The sequence below is a fragment of the Diceros bicornis genome, chromosome 28 (assembly GCF_020826845.1).
Source record: "Diceros bicornis minor isolate mBicDic1 chromosome 28, mDicBic1.mat.cur, whole genome shotgun sequence".
NCBI classification, from domain to species: Eukaryota; Metazoa; Chordata; class Mammalia; order Perissodactyla; family Rhinocerotidae; genus Diceros; species Diceros bicornis.
Window position 1 is genome coordinate 29,903,924 of NC_080767.1, and position 14,746 is coordinate 29,918,669.

The following is a 14,746-nucleotide window of genomic DNA, read 5'->3' on the forward strand; positions in this document are numbered from 1 at the left end:
ATTGAAAGAGAAACACACCAAATTCAGTAGAGAAAACAGAAAACTCTGGCCTCTGGATGCTTTCTTTGTCTTTCTCATTCCCTACCTGGATTGAGCCTGTGTCTTGATTGAAACTCACACCTGCAGTCAGAGAGCTTCATAGACAACTGATCTGTGAGTGAGCTGCTGAATGATGGTGACTGTAGTCTGTAATGGTGATCAGCGTTCCTAAAATCAACAAGAAGCCTCGAGTCTTGAAGTGGAGCAGCTGACCTCATCACAGTGGATAGTTTCCTAGAGCTGTAACATGTGCTCTATATTTTCTTCTCTCAACCTATCACCGTCACTGCTAACAACAAAAGATTGAGAAAAGAACTGAATGTCAGGTGAGGAAAGGAAAAGAGAAGCTTTACAAATTCCCAATTCTGCAACCTTTCTATGCCAAGGGAGCCCTGTTAGCCAATATCTTCCAGCAATTCCTGAGAATGAATTCTCAACATCACCCATTTCCTCCTCTACTTCAGCCCCTAGCAACCACCATTCTATTCTCTGCTTCCATGAATTTGACCATTTTATGTTCCACATATAAGTCATATCATGCAGTATTTTTCTTTCTGTGTCTGACTTATTTCACCTAGAATGATGTGCAAAGTTTTAGTTAGGCAAGATGCATAAGTTTTTGATATTTAATGTACAGCAAGATATAGTTAACAACAATGTATGTAGTTAACAATACTGTATTGCACACTTGATATTGGCTAAAAAGGTGGATGTTAAATTGTCTTCTCACCACACAAACAAAAATAAAATAAACTGATAACTATGTGGTGGTGATGGATATATAAATTAGCTTGATTATGGTGATCATTTCACAATGTATACATATCCAAATGTCAAGTTTTAAATATAAACAATGTTCATACATCAATTATACCTCAATAAAGCTGTTTAAAAATGGAATGAATAATTCTCAGGAAATGAGAGGAAAGACCTAATTTATATTAGCTATGTAATTTCTCAATCTAATAGACAAGAGCAATAATCCATAATATCAACTCAGAATTCACAATTTATACTAAAGAATTGCTAGGAAAAGAGAATAACTGTAACAGAATGTAATTTGAGTTATCCAATATTCACTGAGCACTATTCCATCCTGGGCTCAAGATTAGGAGTCTGGCATCTGGGGACATGTAAATACGTTTGTCTGTTATAAAGATGTGCAACTGTCATTGAGACAAGACTGTTGCCCTGGTGAAGAGTTTCTCCAGACCCCCCTTCACGTCCCTGTTCCTCAGGCTATAAATGAAAGGGTTCAGCAATGGAATGACCACTGTGTACATCACAGAGGCAATTATGCCCTTGTTGCTGGAGTTGTTGGATGAGGGGAAAAAATACAGCCCCATAATTGTTCCATAATACAGAGATACCACGGAGAGGTGGGAGCCACATGTGGACAAGGCTTTGCAGACTCCCTTGGTAGATGGAACCTTCAGGATGGTGGCCCCAATACAGCCATAAGAGATCAAGATGCATATTAGTGGGAGAGTAATGACTGCCCCTCCTGCTGTCAAAATGACAAGTTCATTGAGGGATGTGTCTGAGCAGGAGAGCTTGAGCAGGGCTCCAAGGTCACAGAAGAAATGGGGGATGGTGTTGTCATCACAAAAGGACAGCTTGGACAGGAGGAGGGTGTGAGACAGGGCATTGGCACAGGAGAGGATCCAAGATACAGCTACTAGTAGGATACACAGCCCCTCTCTCATGATGGTGGTATAGTGGAGGGGGTGAGAGATGGCCACATACCGATCATATGCCATTGAGGTGAGAAGGAAACTGTCCAGATCAGCAAAAAATACGAAAAAATATGTCTGTGCTATGCATTCTGCATATGGGATGGATGGATCCTGAGTCTGCATGTTCATCAGCATCTTAGGGACAGTGACAGATGAAAAGGAGATGTCAGTGAGAGCCAAGTGGCTAAGGAAGAAGTACATGGGGGTGTGGAGGTGAGAGTCCAGCCTGATGAGCAGGATGATGAGCAGGTTCCCCAGCACTGTGGTCAGGTACACGCCCAGGAACAGGGCAAAGAACGTGCCCTGCTGCTCCAGCCTGATGGGGAGCCCCAGGAGGAGGAACTCAGACACGCTGCTCTGGTTCTCCCTCCTCATGTTCATCTTCTCTCTGCTGGGGATGAAAGGACAGTGAAAGAAGCAGAAACAAACAAAGTTTGAATTACCTAAGGTAGATAAAAATAAGATCCTTTCTACTGATGAGTATGCATTCCTTAACTTGTAAACTTATCTAATCAATGAGATTTAGGATTTTAATAGAATTTGTTGGAACCATACCTCTTTTTTTTTTTTTTTTCCTGAGTACGCCTTATGTAAAGACCATATGCAGGATCTCACTACACCACATCTAGCCTTCTGGTCAAAAATACCTCAACCGCTGCTTATTGATAACTGATATTTCCTTGACAGTGAGGCTATGTGCTGTGGAAGGCAGAGCATGGGCTTTGGAGTCAGACAGAAGGGATTCAAATCACCTCTCCACCATTTGTAGATCTATGACTTTGGGAAAGGTTTTGCATCTCTTGGAGCCTCAGGGTTTCTTCACTCAAACTGGAAAACTAGTCCCTGAATCACAGTAAGAATTAAATAATATAATGCATTTGAAACACTTCAATCCTAGGAGGTGTCCTATATGAGGTAACATTGTTTCTATAAATATAAAATGCAAAGATCTCTAGTGAAGAAACTTAGTGTCTTATCTTTAATGGAACCCAGGCAAAAGTAATCGGGGTAGTAGATCTTTTCTCAGCCCCAGGTTTAATGCCTTTGATGAGGGTATGGGAAAATACTAGGAATTACAGACAGGAAATTGTCTGTCAGATTCTAACAAGGAGCTGCAATATATGTGCTGCATAAAGTAAAAAAGGAGCCAAAGCTCTCTAGGTAGAACTCCTTTAAACATCCTTTCAGGTGAAAGCAGAAGTGCTGTCTAAAGGGGAGGGAATGATCGGGGATTTTGGAGAAAAGCATTAGAGATGGCTGGTTCACACTGCATGCACTAAACAAGCACACATTCTGACACCTAGAATGTGAATGATGAGATGGGGCCTCCAGCCTGGATTTGGGGATGTACCCACTAATTTACACATCTAGCCAGCTCTATTTCTCATCCCCGCAATGCTCGGGGTTAAAGGTGCGAGAGTCATTGGCCAGTGGTGATTGTGGTACCCTTGTCTTTAGGAACTTGTGATAAGAAGCAACTTAAACAAGAGAACAGAGAAGTGATGAGTGCCTGTGAACGCACACACAAACACACACCTGCTCCTGATGAAGGATACCCAGTTCTTCTCTTTATGCTCAAGTTCTTTTCTTTAGCTCCTGGGAGTATAGACTTGTTTCTCAGCTTCTTTGTAAGAGATCCAGAGACCAGATTTAGCCTACAACTTCTGTGCTCCTAAACGTCTCACTGACATTGCAGAGAATGTCCATGTGCCTGGAGCTTACTGTTCTCAATTTACCAGCTTTAGAAATGAAGATGTGGACTCCACTATACCCACCAGGGAGAGGACCCAAGAGAACAGAGCACCAAGCACTTGGTTAGAGACATGCATTAAACATGTATTGATTGTTCAGTTTTCTTCTTACTCCCTCCAGGACAGATACCCTAGGGCAGTGGTCCCTAAACTTTGACGTTCAACAGAATCACCTGGGGAGCTTGTTAAAGATACAGATCTGAGCTCCACCTCCAGGGATACTCATTCATGAGATCTGGGGCCAGGTAATTTTGAGGCAGATGCTTCTTAGGGCAGACTTTGAGGAAACACTGTCCTTTGGAAGAACGTGAAAGTGGATGCCCTGTGTGTGAACCCAAAAGATGTGGAAAGACCTCCTTACTGGCCCTTCCCTACCAAATTTAAGTTTCCCCTAGATTGGCCATAGCTTGGGATATGAAGAGGGATTTTTCTCCCAAGTGGAAATTCCTTTTTGACTTGCTGCTTATAAAATTGATTCTGCTTCATGATGGAAATCCAAATAATATAGACATAAAAACGAAGGAGAAAGTCAAAATACTTCACCCTTCTATTATTCATTTTTTATCATTCTAAAATGGTTTTTAGAAGGTAGAACAAGTTTATTTTCGTGAAGAAGAAAATAAACAGTAAAAAACTTTAATTAAAAAATGGTTTTTAGTCATAAAATTTCATGTTTACATAAATGGGATTTATTTTATACAGTATTATAGCCATATTTTTTTATAATAATTTATTGTAATAACATTTGCATTTCTACTTCTATGCATATCAATGCATAGAATATATACAATATCAATGTACTTAAAATTTTTAATTTTTAGTCTATCTCTTATTGAATTACCACAAAAATTTGCTGTGAAACATTATTAAAGATTATACTATGCCTTGAAATCAGCTCATTTGTCAGTTTTCTGATCAAGACTACTTTAATATCTCCAAAAGCATCAATTTTAATAGGCTCCATTTTCTGAGTTCCTTAGTGCCTGCGGCTTAGTCCTTTGAAAAGAGAGGAACCTAACTTTGAACATGCCTGTGCAAGTACACGAAGAATGGAAGTCCAGGTAGAACCCTGTGGAGAGAGAGGCAACAATGCCGGACTATTTTCATTCACCCGTATCCTAAGTCAAAGCTTACAGAATGAAATTAAGTGAATAATAAAGGAAAGTTGCTATTGTAATATTCTACACATACATCAAATATTGACTGCTTCAAAATGTTTTGATTTCCATCATCATACCTCAAAGAGACTAGAGTTTGGAGCATCGTCACAGCCTTGAATGTCCCTCCAGCTTCTGGTTATGTAGTAATTAGTCATATTTATATGTAAAGGTGGGTAAACATATAGTATTTTACATAGAGAAGATGCAAGAAAAAAAGAGGAGATGAATAGATTGGGGTAAAAAAATTCATGCATATAATGACAATAATATGAAATAGATTCAAGATAAATGCTATCTTACGGGCTGTCAAGAAACATGGGAAGTTACATGAGGCCTTTTAGAAACAAATGACGTCATATAATATAAAATTGTTCAATGTCCTGTCAAGAACCCTTGTCCTTTGTGGAGGTACATCTGCTCTTGCAATCAGCTACTGTTTTATAAAAAATGTACATTTTATTGTGCATCACGTGTGAAATAATTGTTAGTTTAAAACTATTAAAATATATTTTTGAGTAGCATTAGCAAAGTTATAAGTTGTACTGAAATCCCACAAGGCTTAACGGTAACAAGAAGGCACCAATGGACATAGGATGCAATTTTTTTCAAATCTTTGGCTTCATTTTCATTGAAAATATAGTCTGGTGTGATGTTACAAAGAATGATATTCAGTATCCATATATCTATATTATATATGAAAAAGAAAAGAAAATCTAATAACTCAGGAAATAACTTCTTATATTAGAGATTGAAGAAAGGCATTTACTGTAGCCAGAATTAATCTGAAAATATCAGCATGAACCACAGATTTTTCTACAATGAAATAACATATATTCTTTTGTTTCACTCTAACTACTACCAGAATTCACATAAGATGTTATAAACGTGCATCCCACAACTTCTAAGATTTAATTCTTTACACTGGTGTTCTTCAAATCATAGTTCGCTGATCTGCAGCACCATTGTCCTGTGGAGTTGGTTAGAAATGCAAATTCTTGGGCCCCATCCCAGAAGTACTAAATCAGAACTTGTGGTGGTAGATTTCAGAAATCCTTGTGTTAGCAATCTCTCCAGGAATTCTTATGCACATTAAAGTTCGAGAAGTTCTTCTTTCATTCTTCATTTGGGAAGGCACGATGTCCAAGAAGGATAGTCAGGGCTGAGTCTGGAGTGGCATTTATAGGAAAGCAATTACATTTGCACTATAATTGGGTTATATTTACAGAGTAGGCTAGCATGATTCATGTTTTCATTAATGATTGTGTATGGGGGCTAAGCAATATCAACCACACAGTGTTGGCAAAGGGGGATTCCCTGGTGAGTCTTGATCTCCAACAGGGCCCTCCATCTTCAGAGTTGTTATAACTTCATACCATGAGCAAAGAGAAATACATTTCCTCTTATTTAAGTGACAGATAGTTTTGATTCTTTGATTTCAATAGACCTATAAAGACATAAAGAAAGCCTATTTAATCTGCATAAGAGAATGTAGAGAAATAATATAGCTTACACTTTAGATTCTGGGATGTGTTAAAGCCTAAGATTATGGGCCCAAAATATAAAAGTCTCCAAAAATCTCCTCAAATATGAGATAACCGAACTGCATATTATTGTACTATATATGAACCTAAGTTGCAGAAATAAGTAACAAAATTAATTTAGCATTTGCTGATCAAATTATTTATAGAGAAGAATATTGTGAATAAGAGAATGAAATTCTTGTCAACAAATATTTACCAAGTACATCCACCATGCCATCATCTATCTGAGACCTTGGAGACATGAAAGTTTTGAGACATATTCAGATGGAAAATCAAATACGTGAGATCAAGCCAAATGAGGTTCTGATTTAAATAAAAGTTAGATGTCACTGTGAGAAAAATGTTGCTCTACTAAGAGTTTCCCAAGGGCTTCTTTCATGTCCCTGTTCCTAAGGTTGTAGATAAAGGGGTTCAACATGGCTATGACCACCATGTACATGAGAGCCAAAATGATGTCCTTGTCAATGAAATTGCTTAGTGTTGGGAAAAAGTACTGCCCAAATATTGCCCCATAATACAGAGACACCACAGAATGGTGGGAACCACATATGGATAATACTTTGCAGATCCACTTGGTTGAAGAGACTTTCTGGATGGTGACCCCAATGTAGCTATAAGATACAAGGATACATATGAATGGCAGGGTAATGACTACCACCCCTACTGCGAATATGACCAACTCATTAAGGAAGTTGTCTGAGCAGGACAGTTTGAGTAGGATACCAAGGTCACAAAAGAAATGAGGGATAGTGTTAGCACCACAGAAGGATAACTGGGCCAGAAGAAGGGTGTAGGAAGGGGATAGGATCCCGGATATAGTCAATAGTAAGGCACACAGCTCTTCTCTCATGATGGTGATGTAGTGAAGAGGGTGACATATGGCAACTTAGTGGTCATATGCCATTGACATTATAAGGAAGCTGTACAGGTCAGTAAAAAATATGAAAAAATAAATCTGTGAAATGCATACTGCATAGGGGTTGGATTTGTACTTAATCTGCATGTTCATCAGCAGCTTTGGGACAGTGACAGATGACAAAGAGACATCAATGAACACCAAATGGCTGAGGAAGAAGTACATGGGGATGTGGATGCAAGAGTCCAGCCTGATGAGCAGGATGGTGAGCAGCTTCCCCAGCACTGTAGTCGGGTACATGCCCAGGAACAGGGCAAAGAAAATACCCGCCTGCTCCAGTGGGATGAGGTGCCCCAGGAGGAAGAACTCGGACACATTGCTCTGGTTCTCTGTCCTCATGCTACTCTTTCCTTTGCTGGGAATGAAGAATGGTTAAGAATATTAAGGACTCTGAAATAATCATTTTTAGAAGTCATATGAGAAACATGTAAGCTTTATTTTGGAAAGTGGGAAACTTAACCTCATATGTTTTTCGTGTGTTCCTCATATATTGACACATAAGGGAATTTGAAAATTTGTCAATGAGGGAATGTTAGTAAGAGTCAGCTTTTCTCCATTCACTGACAAAATAGAATTCTTGCATCTGTGGCACTGAGGACCAGATCATGGAATATGATGTCTCAGCCATGTTATTGCCCCAAGAATGCTCTGTGGTGAGTATTCCAAATCACCAGCCATGGCACAGCAACCTTTAGAAAATTTGACTTCAACACTCACTGATAATTTTCACATGGAAGGCAGACTTTTCAAATAAAAGGATGTAAAGAATGGTATTGTGTTTGTTAAATAACACTCATCAATATATACACATTTTGCTTATTTCAGTTCAGTGGATGGTCTTAAGAAACTCTGGATTCTGTTAACCCATTTCCCCTACTGCAGCCAAATAGAGATTAAAAAACAAAACAAAACAAAACAAAAAAACCCTATATTTCTTTTTTAAAACCTAAATGACTTCACCTGTTTAAAAACTCTCAAAGGGTTCCCACTGACCTTAAGATGAAGTGTAAAAACCTTATTATGGCTTAAAGTCCCTGAGAAATCTGCATCTCTCCTGCATTTCCAAACTGTTGTCGCTCACCCTACCACTCTCACCCTTGCTGACTTCTCTGTTCCAGCTTCCCCAGAAAGGCACATTTTTGTCTGATGTTATTTAGACCCTCCTCCTTGGTGGTTGTGGGTTTCTTGGAATCCCATGTCATATTGAGAAAGCAAAGACCACTCTCACTCCCAGCAATCATTTTAGGAAAACTTCTTTATAGTTTATTGTCTACTATTAATACATGTAATAGTAAGTGACAACTTAATGCCATCTTAAATGATATACAGAGTATATATTTTGTAATACTTTCCCAACTCAGCCCCTGCTTTCCTCCCTAGGCACATAATAACTCCTGTTTCATAACAAAAAATAAGGGCTATTATCAAAAGATGCCAAAAGAAGTGAGATTTTTAGCTGTATCCCAAGTTTCATCTCCCTCTTGGGTGCTCCCACCATCTTAAAACACAACGTTTGCTAGTCAGTGATGGTAAGCAGGGTTATGACCCCCAAAGTTGTCCATATCCTAATGCCCAGAACCTGTGGATATGATATGATACACGACAAGGAAGAATTAAGGTTGCTAACCAGCTGACTTTAAAATGAGACTATCCTGGATTATCCGGGTGGGCTCAATGTAAATACAGGTGTCCTTACATGTAGAAGAGGAAAGCAGAAGAGTCAGTCACAGAGAGATTTTAAGATGTTATGCTGGCTTAGAAGATGGAGGAAGAGGCCACAAGCCAAGGCATGCAAGTGGCCTCTAGAAGCTGGAAAAAGCAAGGAAACAGATATTCCCCTAGAACCTCCAGAAGGAATGCCAACGTTTTTGTTTTAACCCAATGCAACCCATTTCACATTCCTGACCTCCAGAACTGTGAGAAAATAAATTTGTGAGATTTTTGTAAGCCACTACATTTGCAGTAATTTGTTAGAGTTATAATATGGAATTGATATATGAATTTTGGAAGATTTCAGGTGTATCCAAATACTCTGGTCATTTGGACACCAGTATGCAACAAAATCCATATGTCCTTCCCCAACTTCTACCTTGTATAGAACTAAACAAAGCAATAGCTTCACAGAGCTAATTCTTTTTTGTTTGTTTGTTTGTTTATTGCAGTAACACTGGTTTATAACATTGTATAAATTTCAGGTGTACATCATTATACTTCTATCTGCATAGATTACATCATGTTCACCACCCAAATACTAATTACAACCCATCACCACACACATGGGCTGAATTATCCCTTTCGCCCTCCTGCCTCTGGTAACCACCAATCCAATCTCTGTCTCTATGTGTTTGTTTATTGTTGTTATTATCCACTACTTAATGAAGGAAATCATACGGTATCTGACCTTCTCCCTCTGACTTATTTCACTTTGCATAATACCCTCAATGTCCATCCATGTTGTCACAAATGGCTAATTCTTATCCAACAAGTAGGGAAATGAGGTTACTATCTCATGAGAAGCCTTTGCAACTAATCACAAAGGAGACTTTAAAACACCTTGCCTACAAAATCTCAAGATCATCCTCTATTTTGATAAGAAAAGGCAGAGTGGCAGAGAGAGCTCTTACTCATCCAAAGGGCTTCTATCCAGGTGCTAAAAACAAGCAGAAGAACACAACCCAGGGGCAGGTTTCAAGTGTTCTTACTTTTTTTGTGTATGTGTGAGGAAGACTGGCTCTGAGCTAACATCAATTGCCCATCCTCCTCTTTTAGCTGAGAAAGATTGGCCCTGAGCTAACATCTTCTCCCACCTTTCTCTGTTTTGTTTATGGGATGCCACCACAGCATGGCTTGATGAGTGGTGTGTATGTCCACCCCTAGGATCTGAACCCGTGAACACCGGGCCACTGAAGGGGAGTGTGCATACTTAACCACTACACCACCAGGAAAGCCCCAAAGTCTTCTGATTTTTTAATCCAACTGTATAAACCTCATCCCAATTCCTGAAAGATGTCCTTACTCTAACATATGTACTGAGCCTGGTCAGTAAACACAGTGTAAACCAGATCAAACTCCCCTTTTATCTGGTGCTACCTGAGGAGTGACGCATTCTCAATTCTCTTCTATCTTTGGAGACAATGTGAGACTATGGGGGGAAAGCCACATGTTTTTGAATAAAATAGGCTTGGTGTATAATCATAGTTTGATTATGACATTTTTGTCCCATAGCAGATTTCTTAACCTTGTGAACCTCAGAAAGATCAGAACCTTTAAACGACAATTATTTATACACTTTATGTTTATTGTAGAGACAAAATGAGATGATATATTCAAAGCTCCTAATACCTTTTCATGCATAATGCTCAATAAATGTTAGTTCCCCTCCCACTACAATTAAAGACAAAATGCAAATCTACCCAAAGAAGGGCTAGAAGAATTTACAATCTTTTACATACAGGAGAAAATTATTTATATCCTTTCATTTTCTGAACTCTGGGTTTTGATGTCTTGAATAAAGTTGTGAAATTGAGATTAGAAATTATTGGCAAAAATCAGGATGGAAAACCAGGAGTATCAATATAGGAAACGTATGAACACAGAGGGAAAATCAAAACTCTAGTGCTAGAGTTATCATTCAGGCAGGTGAGAAACAGATGAGTATTGTTTATCAGGGAGGGAAACTAAACAGGAAATTCAGGAGAGGTGCTGGCTCTCACAGAAGCAGCTATATTCTGAAATCCAGCAGTGTCCATGCCCCAGACTGTATTTAGGGATGAACTGGATGATCTACCAGGCAGCCAAGTGCCAATTCATCAGCAGCCTCCTACCATAACTCCAAGTCAATGGCAGGAGGGTAACTGCAGTGGTCTCTGTGAATAATAAAGTTCTACTTCCATGAGCTTGGGATCAATGTATTCAGCAGAATGTAAGAAGTCACACTGTTAAGCCTGATCCCAGCCTCCTACATCTTCTCCCCTTCATTGAGCCTTCAATGAAAGAGTCATTCTCAACTTCAGGTTCCCTCATATTGATTCAGAAGTCAGGAATAATCTGAACAATCCTATACACCTAGAAATTAGGGACTAAATAAGTGACCCTTTGGAGGGACATTTGTCTTTAGAAAGCACATGCATTCATTCAGCAACTGGACCTTCAAAACCTACCATGGATAAGGCCCTGTACTAGAATGTTGTCCTGACTAAACAGGGACAAGTGGAAAACATTCCCAGTGTTGACATTTGGAGCATTTTTAAAGTCAGTGACGGAGACATTTTGGGAACGTAAGAGGCCTTCCTGAAACTCTTGACTTAACCATATAAACAGTTTCGGAATGCTTACATTCTGGGCTGTCTAGACCTGGTTTTCTGTGTCGGGATCCAAAGCAAGTAGAAATTCCTTCTGCAAGACTCTGCCCCTCTGTTTCTCTGTCTCTATCTTTTGGGTCACTTTTCTCTCTTTCTGTCTCTTTCTCTCTCCTCACTTTATCTTTCTCTCACTCATTTTCTCCTTCTTCCCTCTCAGTTCTCACTCTCTCTGCCTCTGTATCTGTATTCTTCTATCATCCCATGTCTCTATTTCTCCTCTCTTTCTCTGTCTGTCTCTCATTCTTTTTTTCCACTCTTCTTCTCCATGACAAAATCAGCTTTCTGATTATTCCTTTTCTATACCCGTATATAAACCCACATATTGCTGAGAAGAAAAATACCCATTCCATCCCCAATACTGACCTTGCATGCATTTATGACCCAGTGTTTGTTGAGTAACTCTGTCTTGAGACTCTCTGTAGGGGATCTAAATATCAGCTTCCAAGGTCCTAGATATTTCTTGGGCATCAAAAGGAAAAGCTATAATCTCAGACTCTCACTCCTGTCTACCAGCCTGAGATCTATGAACTGAGGAGTATAACTAGCCAAGCAGAGAACACTATGGGGTAAGGAGCAGGACTTGTGCTTTCCAGTTTAATACACCCATCAAAATTAGATTAATTGCCGAATATTCCCCTTCATTCCTCTAGAAACGATGTGGGCGGGATGTTTGTGCTGGGAGCCTTAGAGAATGAGTCCACAGAGAAAGGATCTCAGGACACTCCCAGTGTCCTTTCTTTTCCAGGCTCTGCTTTCTCAGCCATAATCACAGTTTGGCATAGGATAAACTCCAGAGAGTCAAAAAAAAAAAAAAAAAGAATTACTGATCCAACCAGGTCCAAATGGAAAGCCAAATGACTGAGTGGATTCTGAGAATTTAGGTACAACTATGTCCCATCAGGGAATCTTCTTGGGCCCTACCCACCAGGTAACTGAAAGGAAACAATTTTGTGTCTCTTCTCTCTGGTGATCATTATGACATGCAAAGTGGGAAGAGGCAGAGATAATCACTTTTTCTGGAAGTTTTATTGCTTTCTTGACAAACTTAGGTTTGGTTACATCAAACAAAAAAAGTTTTCAAGGAAGGAAGAAAAGAAGGGAAGAATGAATGAAGTTGGAACGAGGGGAGGAAGGAAGGAAAGAAGGATGGAAGGAAGGAAGAAGAGAAGAAAGGAAGGAAGGAAGGGAGGGAGGAAGAGAGGAAGGGAGGGAAGAAGGAAGGTAAGATAGACCAAAAAAACCCCACAAAGAAAATAAACTTGCCAATAGGGAAAAAAGTTAACAGACACATACAGAGAAATTGACTCTTTAATTGAAAAGCATCAGGTTCTTTGAAATTGACCTTTTGAATAAAATGAACACTTATTGTGGCATTCGTGATTCTTAGGGGTGATATATATAGGGCTAAGAAGTATTTGTAGCTTGAGATAATATTCTTTGAGGGCTTATTTTGGCCTCTTTGATATTTGGGTTTAAGAGGTGGTAGATAGAGCAAAATCTATATCTGGGCAGCTTCTTCCTATGTGGGATGACCCTGTATTAATGCCACAACTTAATGTACCTCAGAACAGAGGGACTCAGGAAACTCTGTCAATTCAGAATTGTTGAATTCTAGTACATGTCCAATGGTTATCATTCTAGGCAAAAGCCAGAGAAGTTACCAGAATATTGGCCAGTGACAGCTTAGCAAACTCAAAGTGTGCCATAAGCTAGATTGGCTATAGGCACTGGACCCCCTGGGAAAGACACATCAGACACTTGGTGCACTGGGTAGAGAAACTCCATAGGGGGTCAAATAGGTAGGTCAAACAGACAAAAAGACTTGGATACAGGATATAGGGAGCTCAGATACTGCATACAGGAAGCTATATAAGCAAGCAGTACAGATAGGTAGACTACAAGGCACAGACAATGGTATGGGTGGGGGGTTTGGAAGGATTGAAATATAGTGAGTCAGGATGCAGACACCTTGGATTATGGTCTGACATACTGTGGACAGAAGAAAGACCTGTGGCAGGCAGCGTGGGATAGAAGGTCACCAAGGAGCTTACAATGGGATAGATGCAAGACAGGACTCTAACTGGAAAACAAAGGACAAGTTATTGCAACTTTTGTAGCACTTGATAGGCTGCTTCAGATTTTGGAGACAGCACATACCACACCTGCAGTACTGCTCTGACCAACTTGTCAAATGACTTGATAGAAGGCCAGTTTTAAGTGGGATCTAGCTCAATAGAGGGCTCTGCAGCTGATTCAGATTGTGTTGCAACAGGCCCTGGTAATTGGATCATCTAAAATGGCAGGATCCATGGTGCTGGCAGTATCCCTGGTGGATAATGGCACCACATGGAACCTCTGGCAAACTCCATTAGAAGAGTTGAAATGCCATGTTTCTGGAGCCAGAAGCTGTTGGCAAGCTACTGGGCCTTTGTGGAGACTGAGTGCCTAACCATGGGGCATCAAGTGACTGGAGCTGAGGATCGCCAGGCAAAAAGTCACACCATCAGTTAGACACAACAGCAAATTTGGCATTAAGCCTTGGTAGGTCTGGAGATCAAAGGAAAATTTCAGAAACAGACCCTCTGTTTCTGAATTTCAGACCTGGGCCCTCATAACATCTAACTATGTTCATTGATGTCTCTCCTTCAGCTCACTCTTATGGCCTTATGAGGGGTTCTATTTAACCAACCGATAAAGGGAAAAATTCCTGGGCTTGATTCAGGAGTCAGAATATGCTTGTGGGAGCTGAAAATTGACTGCTGTTCCAATTCAGGTCTGATCAGGGTGGCTCTGAACAACAGTGATACAGGGAAATCCTCCCAGTTCAGAAAGCTTTTGAACAGTATACCTGGTCATACGTTTGCATCAATGGCCTGGAGTAAGAATATACATGGATTCTTGGGCATTGGTGAATAGTTTAGTTGGTTGTCAGGGGCCTGGAGGGAGTAACAGAGGAAGTTCAAAGACAAATAGTATTTTGGGAAAAAACAAATATATGAACCCATGAGTGTAGATACAAAGTTGATAGGCTTTTCTTCCTGGACCACTCTATTTCCCACGAGATTCAGCAATGGTTCATAAAACTGTCTAATATTTTCATTACTTATAAAAGGAACACATGGTCATATAAATGTTATGGCAAATAAATATTTTTAAAACACATAAATGCTTCTACTCCCAACAACAAAATATGGCTTCTGTTAATATTTTGAAGCACGTTCTTCCAGGTTTTAAAAAAATGA

At 39.7% G+C, this 14,746-nt stretch overlaps 1 pseudogene; it reads right to left on the reverse strand.

Moving 5' to 3' along the window:
* Positions 1–1,208: 1,208 nt before the first annotated feature.
* Positions 1,209–7,482, reverse strand: LOC131393712 (olfactory receptor 1J4-like; annotated as a pseudogene).
* Between the last annotated feature and the right edge of the window lie 7,264 nt (positions 7,483–14,746).